General features: G+C 42.3%; 1 protein-coding gene across 2 annotated transcripts in view; it reads right to left on the bottom strand.

Annotated features, from left to right (window-relative positions):
* The window catches only part of LOC137049209 (NACHT, LRR and PYD domains-containing protein 12-like), a 79,231-nt gene that overhangs the window by 17,047 nt on the left and 39,755 nt on the right, over positions 1–22,429 (bottom strand). The window lies entirely within an intron of this gene.

Raw genomic sequence — 22,429 nt, 5'->3', positions numbered from 1 at the left:
TGTCATGCAGTAAGCATGTGAGAGTCTGTTATATTGATGCACAGAGAACGTGTGCGCGTACTCTCGGTCACTGACCTCACGCAGCATTCATGTACATTTCAGTACATCCGCGTTGTTTCCACACACACACTCAGGGAGGATGTTTGATTTGTTATGTGTGAACGTTAGTGATGACTAACTGAACGTTAGTCAGTTCATATCTCTAAGCACTAATCCACACATTTCTAAAGTTATTCACTTTTTGACGTGTCTGACTCTCCCTCTGACTCGAAATAAACAAACATCCCATAGTTATTCATTTAACAGTACACTGACCTAACCTACTGTTAAGAGAGAACCGATGATGATAATGAGCAGCAGAGCCGATGATATCATATACTGAGCATGCATGCAGTGGAGGGAGCGACGTTGTTGTGTTTAGTAATCGTAGGTTTTTGCAGTCAAAGCAGTTGATTTAGGAGTTTTTTTGGCTTCTCCTTGTGGTTCTGTTTGGTTCAATTTTGTCCTCCTGCCAGCGGATTAAGTGATCCCCGGGCTTCGCTTCCACTTCCTCGGCCCCACTAGTTCTCCAACAACTGGCTCAGACACCATTTTAGGATGTTCCTGCTCCAACCGAAAACTCTATCCTTTAACCTTTCACCAGCAACTCCTGCCCAGACATTCGACAGGCGGTTTGTCTCTCCAGCTGCTGCTATGGTATCTCCTCACATCAGAACAAAAATCATCCAAGGTAAGGATATAAACCTTGCTTCACTTCTGCTCCCCTCGCCTGCTGCTGACAGGAAGGTGGTTAACTTTGGTGACGTGGCTTAAAACTTCCGATCCCAGATTACAACGGAATCATACATTCGCAGAATTCGTCATTGCTTTCAGCATTTTCAGAGATATTCTGTGTCAGCTTTTCCCAGATCGAAGGGAAGAGTTGGATTTGTATCTAGCCATGATGGTGGACTTTAATCAATGATACAGAGGTACCCTATTCTATGAATATCATAAGTCATTCTCTGCCAAATCAGCTTCCTTTATTTTGCTTTTTAACTCCAGACTAGACTGGTCTGTGACTGACACCGAACTGCTCGTTCGTCATTTCGGCAGTGCAAAAACACTGGCTTGCTCACGGACACACAGCGTCTTTCTGACCCAAAGCATTCAACAAACAAGAGCCAGATGCTGTCCACGGTGCTGATAATTTTCTGCAAGGATCCACACCCGAAATCCATCTGGCCACACCGGTACAAACCTCAAATTCAAGGAAAAGCCCCAATTCGGAGAAAATTATGAAAAGCCATCCTTCTACTCCTATTAATGTTCCTAATCTCTCTAGCTACCTCTCCTCTTACCCTGATCTGACTTTTGTTGACTATCTAATCACCGGTCTGTCTCAAGGGTATTGGGTGGGCATGTTTTCCAATCTCACCACCTCCATCATAGCAAAAAATCTGCAATCAGCCATTACTGAACCAGACGTGGGTTCTACTTTATTTGAAGTTTCACAAACTAATTTCGGGAGAAGCACGCGCAAACAATTAAATCTAATTAAACACAGGTGGAGCAGGCTCAGATAATTAACCCAATTGGAACACAAGAGGAGCATATTAAACTAATCAGTTAATCAATGATAGGAGGTGTATATAGACAGCCGATTTACCTTCCTGTCATTGACAGTTTCTCAGCATTGCCTTTGATTCAACACTTCTCAACTCGAGGCTCGTGTAAGCTTGGTAACATGGCTTGACTCAGTGAGTACTACCATCTTGCTAGTATTTTCAACTAAGGGCATTTTCACACCTGAAAGTCTGCCCCAACGTCCGAACCGAAGTTCATATTTGATTTGATACATTTGGTAAGTGTTTTGGTTTCACATTGCAATCATGCGAGCCGCTAGGCTAGCACACTAAAACATTTTACATGGATACTTGCGTCCTGTAAGTTATATTCATCTATCTGGGCTGCATTTTGACATTGATTGGCTTAACTGACGTGCGTCTGATGTCAGCGTGTTGTCATTCGGCGGATAACTTTGACGAGAAACATTGACATAAACAGGAACTGTCTGTAAATGGTCTGAAAGTCATGTTCGTTCTTGAACAAATCTTCTAGGTGATCGAATCACTCATTCGTGTGGTCCATGGTCTCATTTAGTTCACCAAAAAAAACAAAAAAAACAAATCCTCCCTCCACAAACAGCGTGGAGCCATTGGTAACGAGCACATGCGCAGCCCCTGACTTTTTCATTTCTGCCAAAGAATGACAAACCTCGAGCCATAGCATTCAAGTATGAGACGTGACGGATCATTTGTTCATTGATTCAACTAATCACATACGCCCTTTACTGACTGAGATGCTTTGAGTCTGACACTGAACAGGAGATCTTAGCAAACGAATTGAACAAACTGGTGCATTTTGTTCGTGAAACGAGTGACTTAAACGAAGTAAACCAGTCGTTGAACACACCGATAGCAAAAAGGTGGAGCTCTGCTCGTGTAGGTAGCATATTGCAGCAAAGAGCGAAATATACACCTTACCATTGTAATTAAAAGAGTGTAACAACACAGACTAATGGTTAATGATTACCTCACAATTGAAGTGAGTCCGTATTATTTTAATTCAATGTTTTAACAGTTTCTTCTTTTAAATCCAACGACCTCATTATGTTTGAGTCATGTCATGCTCTTCTCGAACGTAAAAAAAAGAAGAAAAAAATCAGGATCAACTGTAAAATGTATTTTAGAGAACCCCGTTTTTAAACATAACATCAATACCTTACAGTAAGCTGCACTGTTTCTAGTCATCTCATTCTGTAAACCCCAAGGCCATGATTTCATTAAATAAACATGAGCTCACTTTCCAGAGGATTTTACAGCCTGCACACTACAATATTTAAGACTGTCTTAAGTTCAGAGCAGTGTGCAGTCAATGAATACCGTGCATTATAATGCTAGGCAAATTCTCATGACCAATGTGTAACGCTTTGACCCAGATAACTGTCGTTGAATCATGAAAATAAAGAGCGTGAAGGCGAAAAGTCCGTATTTCACACGTTTAATGATAGGTACACAGACACGCGCTGCCTCATGAGGGATTCACTCTTCACAGCGTCTCAAATAAAAGTAATCAAATATTATCACTATAAGGTAGAGCAACACGTATCATCACCATTGCTGCCATCACACTGAAGATACCGCCATTCTATGTCATCAACACGTAGTGCACGTTATAAGTCAAGTGATCAATTTCTTAAAGGGGCCACTACACAATAATGTGATGTATGCAAAAAATCATAGTTTTTGGACATTCCGATGATAGTCTTCACGTTTGGCCAGTAGCTTTAAATGCATCATTATATTTAAACCGCAAACACACGAGAGGAGTCTCTGCATTAAAGACCCACACATGGCAATCAACGTGCAGCTATCCGATGCGGTAGGAAATGAAACTGAATGTGTAGGATTTTAACTGTGACAAATCTGACGACGATTGTCAGGGCAGTCAAACGGTGATGATGGGATACATGTAACTAAGCGACAGAGTTGTTTAAAAAAAAAAAAAAAAAAGTAGTATGTCCCAAAGATTGCGCACTTTTCTGCTACACACTCGAAAGGATGTACTTTTTTTCACAAAAAGATAACATACTTTTAGGTCGTAGTAAAAGTAGGTGAATTGGGACGCAGGCAGTATCTCCCTCATATGGATCTGAAGGAGCATCCCGCAATAATCAAACATACATTTCAAAATAAAAGTCCCAGTTGGATACACAATTTGTTTCTCCATTTGTTCATCTAACCTTTTCTCCTCTGTTGCAGAAGTTTCGTTCCTTCCGTTCTGGCAGAAGCTGAATTTCTCTGGCTTAACTTCTCCCATGCCGCAGCAGTGCTGTTCCCTCTGCTCCCGCAGGAGCTCAGCTTCTCTGACCAAATTCTCCACAGCCGCAGCAGTGCTGCTTCCTCTGCTCCCGCTGGAGCACAGCCTCTCTGGCTAATTCCTCCACTGCCACAGCAGTGCTGTTCCCTCTGCTCCCGCAGGAGCTCAACTTCTCTGACTAATTTCTCCACAGCCGCAGCAGTGCTGCTTCCTCTGCTCCCGCTGGAGCTCAGCCTTTCTATCTAATTTCTCCACAGCCGCAGCAGTGCTGTTTCCTCTGCTCCTGCTGGAGCTCAGCCTCTCTGGCTAATTTCTCCACTGCCGCAGCAGTGCTGTTTCCTCTGGAGCTCAGCCTCTCTGGCTAATTTCTCCACTGCCGCAGCAGTGCTGTTTCCTCTGGAGCTCAGCCTCTCTGGCTAATTTCTCCACTGCCGCAGCAGTGCTGTTTCCTCTGCTCCTGCTGGAGCTCAGCCTCTCTGGCTAATTTCTCCACTGCCGCAGCAGTGCTGTTTCCTCTGGAGCTCAGCCTCTCTGGCTAATTTCTCCACTGCCGCAGCAGTGCTGTTTCCTCTGCTCCTCCTGGAGCTCAGCCTTTCTATCTAATTTCTCCACAGCCGCAGCAGTGCTGTTTCCTCTGCTCCTGCTGGAGCTCAGCCTCTCTGGCTAATTTCTCCACTGCCGCAGCAGTGCTGTTTCCTCTGGAGCTCAGCCTCTCTGGCTAATTTTTCCACTGCCGCAGCAGTGCTGTTCTCTCTGCTCCTGCTGGAGCTCAGCCTCTCTGGCTAATTCCACCACTGCCGCAGCAGTGCTGTTTCCTCTGCTCCTGCTGGAGCTCAGCCTCTCTGGCTAATTTCTCCACTGCCGCAGCAGTGCTGTTTCCTCTGAAGCTCAGCCTCTCTGGCTAATTCCTCCACTGCCGCAGCAGTGCTGTTTCCTCTGCTCCTGCTGGAGCTCAGCCTCTCTGGCTAATTTCTCCACTGCCGCAGCAGTGCTGTTTCCTCTGGAGCTCAGCCTCTCTGGCTAATTTCTCCACTGCCGCAGCAGTGCTGTTTCCTCTGCTCCTCCTGGAGCTCAGCCTTTCTATCTAATTTCTCCACAGCCGCAGCAGTGCTGTTTCCTCTGCTCCTGCTGGAGCTCAGCCTCTCTGGCTAATTTCTCCACTGCCGCAGCAGTGCTGTTTCCTCTGGAGCTCAGCCTCTCTGGCTAATTTTTCCACTGCCGCAGCAGTGCTGTTCTCTCTGCTCCTGCTGGAGCTCAGCCTCTCTGGCTAATTCCACCACTGCCGCAGCAGTGCTGTTTCCTCTGCTCCTGCTGGAGCTCAGCCTCTCTGGCTAATTTCTCCACTGCCGCAGCAGTGCTGTTTCCTCTAAAGCTCAGCCTCTCTGGCTATTTCCTCCACTGCCGCAGCAGTGCTGTTTCCTCTGCTCCTGCTGGAGCTCAGCCTCTCTGGCTAATTTCTCCACTGCCGCAGCAGTGCTGTTTCCTCTGGAGCTCAGCCTCTCTGGCTAATTTCTCTACTGCCGCAGCAATGCTCTTCCCTTCCAGAACCTTCCAATCCTACGTAACCACTTGGAAATGTTCAAAGCATTCCACTTTCTCTTATGCTGTACATATTTTCCCTCCTTTGAATCACCTCACTCGATTCCTACCTTAAATACTGTAAAGGGCCTCCAAGTTGGTTCTATCAAAGGCTACTTGAGCAGTGTCCTTCATTATTTTTTATTATTATTTTTATTTTTTTTCACAACTGATTTACCGCCCTCCCTCCCCAGAGAATTCACTAACCCTCCTTTAAAAAAAAAAAAAAAAACTCTTTATATTCTCTTTTTCCATCCAGCGAAGCTCACCCATCCAATACAGCGAGTTCAATCTCCCGTTGAATTTTGCAAGAGCTCTCCTGGACAATGGCTAACGCCCCCTTTTTTTCCCTCCTCCTTTGTCTGGCGAGGCTCACTCATCCGGCGCCCTAAGCTTGCTCTCCCGTCGGATGCTGTGAAACCCTCTAGGCCAGCACTCTTCCCTCTCTTTCTCTGACCGGTAAAGGATTCCCTTTCCGATGCCTTGAGAATTGTTCTCCCATCGGATGCCGCGAGGGCCCTCGAGGTTGCTGTCAATCCTTTTTTCATTTTCCATCCAGCGAGGCTCGCTCGTCCGATACAGTGAGTCTTGATCTCCCTTTGGACACCACAGAGCTCTCCAGATCTATACCTATCCCCTTTTCTTTTCATCGTCCAGCAATGCTTACCCGATACCGTGAGTATTGATCTCCTGATGCTTGCAAAACTTCTCCTGGACGATCATTTAAGCTTTACCTTCCACCCGTCTGCCAGCGAAGCTTACCCATCAGATACAGCGAGTATTGACCTCCCATCAGATGTCGGCAAGAGCTTCCTGGCCGGGTGTTCTACCGTACCGTTGGCCGATAGGACCCACTCCTCTCTTCCTGGCAGAGGCTGGGTGGGCCCCCTCGGTCAGTCGTTTCTTTTAATTGCGTCGTCCTGTCTTTCGGTCGGTAGGACTCACCCACCTGACATCACGAGTATTGATCTCCTCTCAGATGAGGGCTGAGCCTTCCCGATCGGCCGTCCCAAACAGCGCGCCCCCTGTCCACCAGCCAGGACGCTCCCGGCTGAGCTGGACGGACTAAATCATGTGCTCCCCTTTCGACCGGTAGGGTTTTTTCCATCTGATACAGTGAGCATTGGCCTCCAATCGGATGTTGAAAGAGCCCTCCCGGCCCGGCGTTCAAAACCATCTTGCTTCCCAGTTACTGGCTGGTAGAGCTTTTCCATCTGATACAGTGAGCATTGGCCTCCCATCGGATGTTGAAAGAGCCCTCCCAGCCAGGCGTTCAAAACCATCTATCTTCCCAGTTACTGGCCAGTAGAGTTTTTCCATCGGATACCGTGAGCATTGGCCTCCCATCGGATGTTGAAAGAGCCCTCCCGGCAGGTGTTCTAAACTAAGAATGCTTCCAAATTTTCAGCCAGTAGGCTGGTCCGCCGATGCCATGAGCGGCTCCCATCAAAAGCAACACGGGCCCTCCTAGCTAAGTAATCAGACAGCCCACCATTTTTATGCGTATTTGGGGGGTCTCGGTGGCTGTCCTTGTCTCTTTGCTTTTTGGGGGGATACTCTGGGTTCGGGCAAATTTTCCGAGCCCGGAGCCCTCCCCAGACAGCACGCCAAATATGCATAATCTTTACTCTATTTAATTGATGTAAGTGTGATCTCGTGAATAAAGAAAGAGGTAAATAAAGGTTATGTCATTGGCCCTGTTGCGTCCCCTCCTTTTTTGCCTTTCCACATTAATTCTATTGGCATTGCAACACGGAAATACTCTGGTAAAAAACTATGATCTTTGATATGTCTTCCACTCATTCCGCCTACACTTCGAGTGTAAACGAATGCATACCGTTAGCACCTTTCTCTCTACAGAACGCCTCAGTTGACAATGCTATTCATTTAATTAAGATAGCCAGGCAAGGTGCTTGGCTAGCTAAAGCCAATATAATAGATGCTTTTAAAACCATGCCAATCCATCCCTCTGACTGGACAGTTTTTGGCGTTAAATGGGATTCCAAATTCTATTTTGCCGCTAGGCTTACATTCGGGTGTAGAAGTAGCCCTCGTATTTTTAATAGCCTTTCTGAAGCGATGTGCTGGATCTTGCTGAATATCAGCAAGCTTCCCTTTGTTCTGCACTTGCTCGACAACTTTCTTTTAATCGATTTTCCATCTCACCAATCTTCTGTTCTAGACATACTCAAACATATCTTTAGTGATGTCGGCATTCCCCTCTCTGCCGAGAAAACCTTGGGACCCTTTACTTCTCTAGAATTTCTCGGGATTTCTCTTGATTCCGTTCTCATGCAAGCTTCCCTTTCCCCCGAAAAGCTTGCAAGGATCAGGTCATTCTTGGAATCTTTTCCCTCGTTATATTCTATATCAAAGCGCAATTTGCTCTCGCTACTGGGTCACTTAAATTTCGCCATGAGAATAATTCCTTTAGGCAGGGCTTTCATCTCACGGTTCTTAACTCTGGCCCATTTCGTGGAAAAGCCAAGCGATCAGATCTACTGAACTAGAGAACTAGACGAAGGCTGCTTATCTGACATTCAATTCTGGAAAAGATTGCGGAACGATTGGAACGGTATTTCTTTTTTTTTACAACAACAATTTTGAATCATCACTCTAACTTAATTTATTCACCGACGTGGCCCCTTCTATCGGGTTCGGGGGGTTCTTCCAAGGGCAGTGGTTCGCAGAAAAATGGCCTAACGATTTTCTTAAAACAGCATCAGACTCCGTTTCATCCGCGCTTTACAAGATATTTCCTATAGCTGTAGCCAGCGTCATCTGGGACCCAGAGTGGTCACTTAAACATATCACGATGCTCTGCAAAAACAAAGCCACAGTCGCCATCATTAACAATGGCAGATCATCTTGTCATTCGATTATGCCTTTTTTGAGACAATCAAATAAAAAAATTGGCAACCCGTTATTTTTTACTTCATCATTAAAGCTGAACACATACCCGGCCACTGAAATGTTATTGCTGACGCACTCTCTCCGTTTCGTTTTCAGACCTTCAGACAGCTGTACCCTTCAGCCAACCAGGATCCTTTAACCTGCCCTCCCTTAGGAGATATAATACTAAATTATACGAACTGCTCACGTCAGCCAGTCATTACATTTCTAAGGGTGTCGCTCCCTCTACACTTAAAGCCTATACGTCTGCGTGGTCTGCTTTTCTAATGTTTTGCTTTTCCTTACAAATTTCAGTTTTTCCTATTCTTATTTCGACCTTTTGCTCCTTTCTTGTCTTTAATTTCGAAAATCGCAATCTTAAAATCTCTTCTATTCCCAGACTTTTTGCCGGCATCCAATTCTACGCTAAATATTATAATCCTAATTTCCAAAGCCTTTTTTCAGACTCTTCTGTTCAATTACTACTTAAGGGGTTAGCTAAATCCTTTGGTAAAATAGCAGACAAACGCCTTACCTTGCTTTTACTGCACAGATTAATTAATTCTGTCCGTTATGGCCTTCTTTCCACTTACTTTAATATTCTTCTAGAGGCAGCGTTTTTATCTGCCTTCTAGGGGTTTATGCGTCCAGGCGATTTCACTTTAGAAATGAATACATTCACCTGCCTGTGGCATGTCTTTTTTCCAATCTACGCTTTGGACCAAAATTCTTCAGACCCTTTCATAAGAACTCCAAAACTGATGTTCAAGGTTCCGGCGTTACCCTAATGTTCTCAAAAATCAATAATAACTTCTGTCCCTTTACAGCTATGGTGAAATTTTTTAAAATCCATCCTAGAACTTCCAAATACGCACCGCTATTTATATTACCTAACGGAGCACCCCTTTGCACCCCCCTGCAATCTATCCCCCTCGCTCTATACCGGCCATTCATTCAGAATACGGGCAGCTACAACAGCTGCTAAACGAGGAATCTCTACATCAGTAACAATCAGGTAAATTTTATGCAATTACTGTTGGTGGTTTATGGTGGTAATGGCCTTACGCGACCTTATATAAATATTTTTATTATTTATTGTTCTATTTTTTAAAGGTCAAAGTCTGTCTATATCTGTCAGCCTACCGAGGCCGGTCTGGCCTAACGTGGCTATATCTGTCGGCTTATCGAGGTCTGTCTATGTCTGGCCTAAAGTGGCTATATCTGTCTGGTCAATCGAGGCCTGTATATGTCCGGCTTAACGTGGCTATATCTGTCGGCCTATCGAGGTCTGTCTACGTCCAGCCTAACGTGGCTATATCTGTAGGCCTATCGAGGCCTGCCTATGTCTGGCCTAACATGGGTATATCTGTCGGCCTATCGAGGCCTGTCTATGTTGGCTATGTAAGGTTAATAAATAAAAAAAGTATATATATATATATATATATATATATATATATATATATATATATATATATCAGTTTAATTAAACAGTCATGGGAACCCCTTCTTTTTTCTTTTATATATTTATTTATTCATTTTTCTATCTTTCAGGAACCTCAGGATTCACGTCCAGTCTGTATTCTTTTCATCTACCATTTTGGGGGGGATCTACAACCACCTACTTTTGGGGGTCGGCTGCGCCCCTGCCTTCATCTTCAGGCAGGAATATGCTGATCTGCTACCCTCGGATTATAAACTATTTACAGGGCCTATACCAAAACTTTATTATGCTTGTTGGGCTGTCAATAATGTATGCTTCATTCATCATTCTATCTCCCAAGTCTTTCTAGTAGAACAATCAGTTATCGTCAAAAATCAATACCTATAGTTTTTCCGGTTCGCATCCGTTGCAGGAGCGGCTGAGAAAGGTGCGCTGTCATTACACAGTAGCCTACGAGCCTACTATTTAAAAAAAATCGATTTTATATTTGGAACATGGGCAGCGCCATTTTGTTTGCGTTCTAGGGTGATGACGTAGAATGGTTGCACTCCGCAATCAGCTGACATTACCCCTAGCTATTTTACCACAACGCAACTCAACAATTGTTTCAGAGTTAAACAAAACCAAATAATTGCTTTGTAATTGTACTTAAAACACACTCAAACATACATGTGCACACAAACTCACTCTCTCACACAGACTCACACACAACCCAACACATCGGCGCGAACACACACACACACACACACACACACACACACACACCTGCGTGCATACATCCCCCTCATTCACTATTCCCTGTGTTGATATCATAGATAAACGGCTGATATGCAGTAGATTAACTGTAATGCCTAATGTGACCAGCAGAGTCCTATCTAGGTATAGGAACATGGGATAGGGGACATGAGGAAGAGAGGCAGGATGTTTTGGTGATGTTGGTTCGTGCATTAAAGTTTGAGCACAAGCTCAGTGAATTAAAACCTAAAACTTTCAACTTGAGGTTTTAAGACACGAATAACATTCCCTACTTTTGTTCACTAATACAACTTGAAGGAGTGAATGAAGACGAGTTTGTGAAGTCGGACAGCTGTTGTGTCTAAATCAGCTGTACACTCGTTATCGCGGTGCAACGTGAGACTGAATGAACATGTCCACTATGGTGTCGGACAACACTACAAATTGCTGTCCCTTCAAATAATGCCCTATTTCAGGGTATAGGGGGTCAATTTCAGATTCAGTCCCTGTCGTGGAGTCTAAGCAGCCCAATATCTCGATTGATACAGCACAGTCTGTCAGGTGTGTGTGCGCGCCCGCCGATCTGTTTGTGACTTTGTGTAGGTGAGTTTGTGTGCACATGTATGTTTGAGTGTGTTTTAAGTACAATTACAAAGCAATTAACTGGTTTTGTTTAACTCTGAAACAATTTTCGAGTTGCGTTGTTGTAAAAATAGCTACGGGTAATGTCAGCTGATTGAGGAGTGCAACCATTCTACGTCATCAACCTAGAACGCAAACAAAATGGCGCTGCCCATGGTCCAAGTATAAAATCGATTTTTTTTTTTTTTAAATAACGTAGATCTTTCATGGGTTTTCTACTACATATTTTAGTAAGAGACTTAATTTGTTATATTAAGCCATACAAGTCTCAACACCAAAGGATCCCTTTAATTTGTGAGGCTGCGCGCTTCAAACGAGGGAAGCACAAGCTGCACAGAGTGCGCCGACATATCTGATGCGTTTAAAACACCGAAAGGGAAACGGTATGAATACAGAACACTTCAGTACATTTTGCCAAATCATTATAATGCTTTAGTACGGAAAAAACAGCTGTATGTATGTGCTTACGGATACCTCAAGCAGTTAAAATATGTAACAACAATCATTTCATATAAATCCAAACTGTTTGCTTTTTTAGAGCACTTGACAGATTTCTAATCAAAATGACAAAATATGCATTGAACTCGAATGCATTTCTGATTTGTTTATATTTCTGTCAGATGCATGACCATCCGACAGAAATATAAACAAATCAGAAACGCATTCAAGTTCAATACATCATATTAGTTCATATTAGTAGGTCTTGCATCCGACAGAAATATAAACGTATCAGAAACGCATTTGAGTTCAATACATTTTGTTATTTTTTGATTAGTAAACTGTCAAGTGTTCTAAAAAAGCATTATATTATATTATATTATTTGGATTTATATGACATGATAACACTTAATATAATACAATAATATTACATACAATAATATTACATTTTTAACATTAAGTAAGGTTAATAAATGCTGTAGAAGTATTATTCATTGTTAGTTTTATCTGTTAACCTTTTATGCACTATGAACTAACATGAATGATTAAGGAACAATTGTATTGCTCAAATATTAAAGGTTTCATGAACTGGCTTTTTAAAAAAAATGTATACGGCATGCCTAGGGGCGGCAGTGGCTCAGTGGTTCATGTAGGTTGTCTACAAACCGGAAGGTTGGTGGTTCAATCCCTGGTTCCACCTGACCAGGTGTCAAAGTGTCCATGAGCAAGACACCTAACCACCTGCTCCCGATGAGCTGGATGGCGCCTTACATGGCTGACATCGCCATCGGTGTATGAATGGGTGAATGTGAGGCAAAAATGTAAAGCGCTTTGGATGGCCATAAGGTCTGTTAAGAGCGCTATATAAATGCAGTCCATTTACCATATACTATTGTCTGAGGTCAACTAATGACGTTTGTGTGGTTTTACATTCAAAAACATCATAACTAATAAGTAAAAGGCTATTTTCTACACTGCTTTTGAAGCTCTCTCCAAAACGCTAGGTTCTGATGGGCGTGCTGCACTGGAGACTTGGAAGTAAACGCCCATGGCTAGGATTGGATAAGATTTGCATATTTAATGAGCTTCAGCTCCCCTGCTCTGTTTAGTTCTGTTAGCATGAGGGAGGGGTTGTTTTGAAAGCAACAACTGGAAAAAACGTCTTTATCAAACAAACACAATGATTTATTTATCATCCATCCGCGATTGATTGGACTATTATTTTTGTATTACATAGCCTGCACGATCGGTCGATATAAACGCGAATTACATGCACATATGCCCAAGCGCCCTTCAAATGTCAAGTCCAGAGAGAGAGAACACCGCACAACAAGAAAGGGATATTATATTATGAGATTCATCGGCCTGCTGACGGGCTTCCGTTTTGGAAAACATAGGCCGTTGGGCTTTGTTAGCCCTGGGCCATACATGTCTGAGTCCAGCGTGCTAAAGGTATGTTCTGTTAGACACGTACACATAAGTAAAACGATCTATAACAATGCAATACTATTACATATAAAAAACATGTTTTACTCACATAAGTGTGTTGCACCATTCCTGTCGGATCCAATATAGAAGAAGTAGCATTGTGTTTTAATGTCAAATGTCTGCAAATCCAGCATCGACCTGAGATTTATTTACAAATGATTCTGCAGTGAAATTAAGTGAGCACCATGTCTTCCCCACGTCAGCTGGAACTTCAACCACACATTCCTAATATTAAGATCCGAAGGAAGCATGCAGCGACTGTGTTTTTCCATAACCATGAATAGTGCAATATCTTGCTATATTCTTCGACATGTTTATTGCTGCAGGCCAGCGCAATCTCAACAGCGCCATCAGTTGGTAGGCGGAGCTACTTAATTACACGTGCTTAATATTCTGTTGAGGCGGTGTTTCGTTGTGCGATGATACATAGATGCGGACACGATCGTTTTCTGGGCCTGGTGTCTATAAAAGCTTTTCTTTGACTAACAAGAACGTTTTTAGCTCTGTTGACGTACAGGATATTACCTATATTACCTTTTATATAAAAAAAAAAGCTCAAGGGAAAGTTTTCTCAATTCATCACCCCTTTAAACTTACTTTTCTTTTAGAAAAATGATAATTTTGCCAACATTCATTGTAAACATTGTCTTAAGGTGCCGAATAATTTTGAGTCATATTTTGTTCATGTTGTAATTTAGCAGGTTTTGAAATGTATGTGATACAAACTAAATAAATTTCTAATTAATTTATCAAATTGTTAGTGTATTATCTAAAAGATTTGTTTATTTCTTTTTTTGCAGCTGGAGGAAGAAAAAAATGTTTGAGCACCAGTCAGCAGCCAATGAAAACATTTAGAATGCCTGATCAGCTTTCATCTCCTTGCAGCTACTTCACAAGTTTTTTTGACGAAGAGCTTTTCCAACTGCAGTCATTGAAAATGAGTAATTGTCACATGCCTGTCCTTGTGTGCACATGTGGGTTTTGTTATTCTGAGCATGTGCTCATGCAATTGTCTGATCCTTCCCCCTAATCTGATTAATGTTTGATTTCTCCCACCTGTTCCCTCTTAATTTCTTCCCTTTATCAGCTCCTTGTTTGTCAGTCTGTGTCGTATCCTTTTTCTGTCTATGTCTCCCGTTTCCCCATGTTGGTATGGTATTCAGTTTATATATTTCCAGTTTATGTTTTCCCCCCTTGTGGGTTTTGTTTTGTGTTTATGTTTATTTTTGTAAATAAATCACTAATTTCTGCACTTGAGTCCTCGCACCATTTCCTTTGTGTGTTCCTGACTGTGACATAAGGATATGACCATCAGAGAACTCAGCAGAATGGGCATCTTCCTATTCCCATCTCCCAGGCCCTTCCACTGCATCAGGAGAAGGTTAACACAGCAGACTCCTTTCCCTCCGGCAGGAGGGAGCTGGCATAAAGGAGTTTGCTTACCGGTATCTGTTTGCAGCGGAGGGGCTCAACATTTGTCAGGCAGAGCTCAAGGACGTTTTTAACCTTTGCCTTAATGAGCCAATCATCGCCTGGGAGATGGGAATGCTGGGTACGCTATCATTTTGGCAGTTTGTGGGGTATATGTACGATCGTGATGGTGGAGGAGTGCCCTGGAGGGGTGGTCTTCCACCTCTCGGGCCTCCCCCAATTTTCCGCACAGACTGCCAAGTCCCCAGACCTTCGATGACCCCTTCGGAGAGAAGGAGGAGGAAGAATGACTCTACATTGGTCCCTGTACCAGTGGATCGTGTTACGGTGGACTAATTTCGGGTGGTCCGTGTTCCGGTGGACCCTGTTCCAGTGATCTTGAAATGGAGGAGGAGAATGAAGGCTCCCTCCATGCCTGTTCCAGTGGTCCCAGTTCTGGTGGATCGTGTGCCGGTGGTCCCTGTGCCGGTGGATCGTGTGCCGGTGGTCCCGATGCCGGTGGTCCCCGTGCCGGTGGTCCGAATTCAGGTGGTCCCAGTGCCGGTGGACTCTGTTGCGTTCAGTTTATGTTTATGTTTACAGACTATACAGTTTATGTGTTTCCCCCTCTCGTGGGTTTTGTTTTGTGTTCATTTATTTTTGTAAGTAAATCATTAATTTCTGCACTTGAGTCCTCACCATTTCCTTTGTGTGTTCCCGACCATGACAGTAATTACTTGTTTAGATGAAATCTGTTGTTTACACTGTTTAAAATAACAGGGAATGCCATAATCACAGTTTTTTTTGTTGCTGCTGCAAATTAAAAAAGAATCAATTTAAAAAAAAACTGTCACTCCCTTTTTAGGAATCTATTTAACATTTTATTATGCAAATTTAAATGGTTGTAAATGAATGTTTTGGAATATAGACATACGTTTGGTCTCATTAAAAAAAAACGTAACTTATGAACTTATTAAAAGTTATGGAAGTTTAAATTGACTGTAAATCAAATGTACTCTAAATATTTTATATAAAATATATATTTTACAAAGTAATTTTAGGTCTAAAATTACTATTAAATTAAAGTCATATGTCTAGTCTAGCCAATTTGTGTTCCAAATTTTAAGTTGATATCACAAAATTTAAGTTCCCATGAGATTCGTAGGTGCTGTACCAAAAATAGCCACCGGGTGTTTTTTATGCATTCTCCTGTATCAAATTTATACATTTCCATCTCAATATCACAAAACAGTTGGCAGATATGAAACGGTGAGACTCAGACCTTTCCCAATAATATGTTTTGTCAAGATTAAAAAACTTTTTTTTATAAAGTAGTTTAAATAAATTTGACAAAACCTGACACCACCCACTAGGTGAGGAGCTTGCTAAAATAATTTAAAGTACCATTTTTATGGTAAAGCAAGGTCCGATATCAAAAAGGTTTTCACAGGCTAAATCTTGAGTTTGTAAGCTTTTGAATTATATATAATTTTAGCCATTTAATTTTGTATCACGGCCCATGTAGGCTAGTGATGATGATGTGATGTGGAGTACCATTCATTTACATTAATAATTGCATGACAATTTGTAAGATTATTCTATTATGATTTTTATTATTAATGATGCTTATTGTTATTACAACATTAAAATAAAAATGTAAATTGTGTACAAATATTATAAAATCATGAATATAAATAATTGGGAATCATGTTCATCAAAACAGTGCACATTTCATTTATCTAACTTTTATGTTTGTTTGTTCGTTTGTTTCCTTTTAAAGGTCCAGGAATTAGTTTTTTCTTCTTTTTTTTTTTGCCAGGTGGCTTTTTTAATATGATGTCATTACGTTGTCTTGACGCCAGCCAAACGCTGCATTGCTGATCATGGTTTTGAGTATCGACGCATCTGCCCTCTTCAGGGAACACAGGCATGAGCAGTGATCTCAGATAACTTAATACAGATATTTTAATACAATCTGCAAATTCATTTGAAGAACCAAATAAGCCAGAGAATAGTTATCAGGATTAAAAGATCTGGGATCTGTCAAATCATCTCGGATGTATTAAAGGTGCACTATGCAACTTTCTGTCCACTGGAGGGTGCCTATTCAAAACAAAGGGGTAGTTTGATGACGCCAAGTGTGAGCGCAGCATCTTGGGACATGTGGTCTTCACCTCACCGCCGGTGGAAAATAGGACACGGGCAGAAATCATGTTCATGGAGGTGGTTATTAACATTACTGTAGTGTAAAGCAGAGCAGGACCAAGTGTTGTGGAGCTGAGCACGGCCACTGGAGTGATTGTTATACAAACACACGGCTCGCGAGTACCGGGACTTGTATTATGACGGGACGGGACACTTCCGCTTTTTCCGGTCTTGATTGAAACTATTCTGAAGGTAAAGCAGCTCTGTTTATCATATTATATACCTTTAAGTGTCTTTTAAATGATGTTATGACGTTACTCTGTGTGTTCGCTCGGCCCTGCTGTGACTTGTTCACACTGCTAAGAGAAAAGCGCTTCTGCAGAATAAAACCGAGGGTAACACAGATATGACGCAATTGACAGACGACTCGCTCAAACGCTATGCTGAAACGTCCCGGTCCTTAGTTAAAATAGCAATTTTCTCACAATTTACAAATAGTTGGAAACATTTGGGATATTGTAAGTACTCAACTGAACAAAATATATAACACTGGCCTAGCGGTTTTTGGATATTTTACTGCAAAAATACTACATAGTGCACCTTAAAGCGAGGTACGAAGAACGGGCCCAGCTCTAACGTCACTGAATCGGCTGTTAAAAACAAACCATTCATCTGCACCCGATCATCACAACTTCAAATCCTCAGTGTAAGCGCGATGCTATCGTCACATATTAGCTACACAGAAGTAGGTTGCTTAACAAAAAAATCTTATTTGGCGAAATTACATTTCTAAATTTAAACCAGGGTCTACAACCTATACAACACATGGAATAACCGCTAGCACTTGATCAAACGCGAGATATGTTTGTATTTAATTCAGATAAAGTACATGACACATGCAGATTTACATTTTGAGCTAATCATTCACTATTTTAATACAGCTTGTTTTAAGTTAGTAGCTATAAATCTGATTAAAGTGTAATATTTAAATTACATAAATCAATGAAAGCACGCAGCTCTGCGCTCTGAAAGCATAAGCGCTGCTCATCACAAACACACACACACGCGTGTTACAGCTTGTTCTGATGTTTGCTGCGCCTAGCGTTGAGAACATTCTAATGGTGTATTTCGAAGATATTATCAAGTAGGATATATAAAGTCTCATTAAAGATTTCACACAACACAATGACGGTGATCCATGTGCAAAGCTGCATTCATGTGTTTGGAGTTGCTCGTATCTCCTCAGCTGACGAGCAAACTGCCGCGAATGAAATGTTCAGCGTCGCATCCTAAAGTTCCACACACAGTTGTCTTTATTTAAAAACAGCGACACTAAATGATATTACTGGTGTCATATGGTAAATTGACTGCATTTATATAGTGCTTTTAACAGACCCCTGGCCATCTAAAGCGCTTTACATGTTGCCTCACATTCACCCACTCACTCTCTCATTCAGACACCAACAGCCATGCAAGGCGCCATTCAGCTTGTACTTAAAAGGAAAAAATACACCTAAAAAAGAAAGAAAAATGTCTGAAAAGAGATGTTTGGTTCTGATGCCTATCCAGAGTGTGGTTGCATAATCTGGTCTTTCGCAATGAAGTGTGAGTGACTTAATTTAAGTCATAAGGTAGCATAACTAAGGAAGCTAGATTTTGAAGCTACATGTCTGGGAGAAGGATACCAAATTGGGTCTTAGATAAGCCCCAGAGGGGGGAATGTAGAAGATTTTATTATTTAAATTAATGTAAAAATAAGCTGTATATAAGACACTATTAGATATCAGATGTATGCTGAGGTTGCATTTGGCCTGTATTAAGTTTGTGTGGACGTTGACAACATGCTTCAAAGTGACATGTAGAAGATGCATGATCGACAGAAAAAGATCTTGGAATGTGATGCCGTGAGCCAGGAAACCAACTGGAAAACTAGCTGAAGGTTGTTACCATTTTGGGAAAGCAGCTATGTATATATCCTAGGTAAACCAAAGAACTGGAGTTGTCTCCTGCAGGAGAGACTCGGCTTTGTTAATGTGAATAAAGTCTTTCTGAAATCAAATGATCTTTGGGAAATGATTTTTGCAAGAAGAAAATTTCCAACATTAGCAGGTATTGCTAGCAGGTAATAAGCCCCACCAGGCCTCCTTGAAGGCTTGCTATCAGTTGTTAGGCCTCACCAGGCCTCCCTGAAGGCTTGCTATCAGGTGGTTGGCCTCACCAGGCCTCCCTGAAGGTAGCGTGGCTCGCTATTAGGTAGTAGGCCTCGCTAGGCCTCCCTGAAGGCTAAGTCACACATATGACATCTGGACACATAGACTTACTGGCTATCAGGTAGTAGGCCTCACCAGGCCTCTCTGAGGTTGAACTCAGTCATCTTGGAAAATGTATTGCTGGTAGGCCTCACCAGGCCTCCCTGAAGGCTTGCTATCAGGTAGTAGGCCTGACCAAGCCTCCCTGAAGGCCAGTTGCTATGCAGGGCAACTGGACAGCTAGCCTGACTGGCTATTATGTATTGCTATCAGGTGGTAGGCCTCCCGTAGGCCTCCTTGAAAAACGTGCTATCAGGTAGTAGGCCTCTCTGGGCCTCCTTGAAGGTGAAGTATCCGTAATGCCTAGAAATGTGTGGACTATCAGTTTGTACGCCTCATCAGGCCTCCCTGAAAGTGAACTCAGCTGCTTGGGGCAAGCATGCATTGCCAGCAGGTAGTAGGACTCACCAGGCCTCCCTGAGGGCTTACTTTGAGGTGGTAGACTTCTCAAGGTCTCCATAAAGGCGAGTCTGGATGCTCTGGCTGACAGCATGAATTACTATCAAGTGGTAGGCCCCTCTTAGGCCTCCTTGAAAACTTGCTATCAGGTAGTAGACCTCTCTGGGCCTCCTTGAAGGCGAAGTTCCCAGGATTAAGCACTTCTATTACCAGTTCTTTATGGAATTAGAACCTTTGGTAGCTTATCCTACAGCTGGGGGTCACCCACCAGGCAGGCTCAGGTCGTTTTATGAGCACACAGCCGCCTGAGTCAGATCAGACGGTCGCAGGCCTCTCGTGAGGCCTCCATGTTAGATCAATCCGTAGTCCTGTCCAGCCTCCTTAGTGCTTTGAAACGTAAGTGCTTTGTAGATCCTTGGATTGAGCAGTTAGACTCCCCTCGCTAGCAAGGGTTGTAAAACACTATGCAAAGTGTTGCTCTCTGGGATACCCATCTCTGAGATTTGGTCTGAGAAGGACTGCCAGGTTTCAGTCTCTCAGTCTGGATGCCTCGCCGAGACAGTTTCCGGAGACTCTGTTTTTGTGAACAGACAGGGATGGCCAAACCGAGCTGTCCAAAGATAAAGGGCACCAGGTCAGGCCTCCCTAGAGGCAGGTTATCAGGTGGTAGGCCTCATCAGGCCTTCAGGAAGGTAAACTCGGCTGCTTGGGAAGTTAGCATGCATTGCTGGCAGGTAGTAGGCCTCACCAGGCCTCCCTGAGGGCTGGCTTTTAGGTGGGAGGCCTCACTAGGTGGGCATGCACTCCCCTCAGCATGGCGGCATGGGTATATCATTCCCCGAAGCGTTCTAGGAAGCAGTGCGAGTTCCCTTTCGAAAGGGAACGTCTCAGGTTACGTATGTAACCTCTGTTCCCTGAGAACAAGGAATGAGACACTGCGTCTTGTTTCCATCCCTCGGGGCCTGCCTGCCAAACAGTCCCTTCAGATGTAAAGATGGTGTCATGTTTGCAAGGCGCCCTTATATACTTCCTGGTCGCACATTGATAATGTCATGGGCTGTCGCCGGTCAATAGAATTGACGTAATTCGATAGTAGCTTCAGACACCTGACTGGCTATAGTCGGAAATACGGCAGCACTCGCATGCATCGAACACAGTTTACAAAGAGAGACCATTTTGCCCACGTTGTTCTTTTATTATTACTGTTGTAGACACTGAGGAGCCAGCACGTGTATCCATCGACAGAAACATATATAAAATCATTATTTTCAAGTTACAACCCATATTAAAGATGCGCCATCAAATGTGAGATGAACCACTGTGCAAGTGCGTTACCGGCACCTTTTACACGGGACCCCCCGCTCACGTCAGACGGCACCCACCCCTGTTGGGAAACGCTGATCTACATGAACCACTGAGCCACTGTTGCCCCACATTATATTATATAAATATTTAATTTAATTTTTATGTTTTAGACTATATATATCTACATATTAATAACTGAGTAATTCTGAGTATTCAGCTTTAAACTCTCAAATGTTGGCTTTTCTAAATATATATTGGTTATGTGTATATTTAGAATAACTTGTGAGCAGCTGTCTTTTTACTATGGGTATGTCAAAATACCCCATTTGCGGGGGGGGGGGGCAAGGTGCTAAGATAGGGTTTTGATTACAGTGTAATGATTACAGTGTAACAAAAATGCAATACAAGTAAAAACATTCAAAATTAACTACAACTGGAGGAATATAACCAGTACATAAAATAAGCGCATTAACAGTTCAATTAAAAGTTCTTTAATAATTCATCTCCCTATGGCAAAAATGAAAAACTATGATAATATATATATATATATATATATATATATATATATATATATATATATATGTGTGTGTGTGTGTGTGTGTGTGTGTGTGTGTGTGTGTGTGTGTGTGTGTGTGTGTGTGTGTGTGTGTGTGTGTTGTTCTGGACCACCATGAGCATTAACAATGTCCCATTGGAAATAAACTGAATGTTCTCAACTTTAATTCTGAATTTTTTTTTGGGACATTACAGAACAGAAGTTGTTCAAGAGGGCTACAAATGTGCACTATCAACAAAATTAGTACAAAAGCTATAAATATAGAAGTAGATTGACAGTAACTCTTTAGATCTGTTTCACAACTTCTTTAAAGGAGAGGCTTTGATTTCTTACATGATCAATAAAGATGACTCTGATTTCATTTGAAATTGATCTGTACCTTCTTCATCTCCTCTTCTATTCTTTTCTTACACCCCCACTCTTTCTACCCGTTCCACTCTCATTACACCCATTCCTCTACTTCCAGACCTCTTTCCTTTCCTTTCTTTTCTTGCTCTTTGAATACATACCCTTGTAAAGTTAAAGAGCTGCAGTTTTTGATATATTAAAGTTTTGGTTGGTTGTATGAACTATTAAACATTTGAAAGTTTTGTGCTCAGTGTTTTGAGAAAATGATTCACATGATTTATAATTTGTATAAAATGGATGAAAACGGATGTTCAGATCATTGTGTTAAAGGTGGGATAATGGGATTTCAAAACCGCTTTAGAAAAAGTACTCGGCCAAGTGGAATAACAAACTTGTAGCCAATCAGCAACAGGTAAGATACTATACTCCTAATATACCGGTATGTTTGTTTCCTCTTTACATCTATATTACCCATCCGGTCCTAATTGTAATATTTGTCATTAGCTGTACTGTCAAGCTTGTATAGCCTACTAACTTTATCGAGTTTTTCATGAGAACTGTTTGTGTTTTGTGATTGCTATAACTCTAATCGTGTCATAATTGTAATATGTCGTTAGCTGGACTGTCGGCTCGTGTTCTATTTGTTCATGAGAACAGTTTGTGTTTTTGCGATGGAAGGGGTGACTTTTTCATTAAATTTTCGACCTGGATTAGTTGCACACTGATTCTGCTGTAGTCATTGCCTGGGTTACACATGTGTTGGGCGGAGCTACTGATATAGGGCCGAGACCCTTTTTGGGGGTAGGGGCGTGTTTGTTTTTGTGATTTGAAATAACAACAACGGTTACCAGATATCACTTATCCCACCTTTAACTATTTTGA

Source organism: Pseudorasbora parva, chromosome 20 (genome assembly GCF_024679245.1).
Source record: "Pseudorasbora parva isolate DD20220531a chromosome 20, ASM2467924v1, whole genome shotgun sequence".
In the NCBI taxonomy this organism is placed as follows: domain Eukaryota; kingdom Metazoa; phylum Chordata; class Actinopteri; order Cypriniformes; family Gobionidae; genus Pseudorasbora; species Pseudorasbora parva.
Note: the sequence above shows the minus strand (reverse complement) of the source record. Positions and strands in the feature narration are given on the sequence as shown.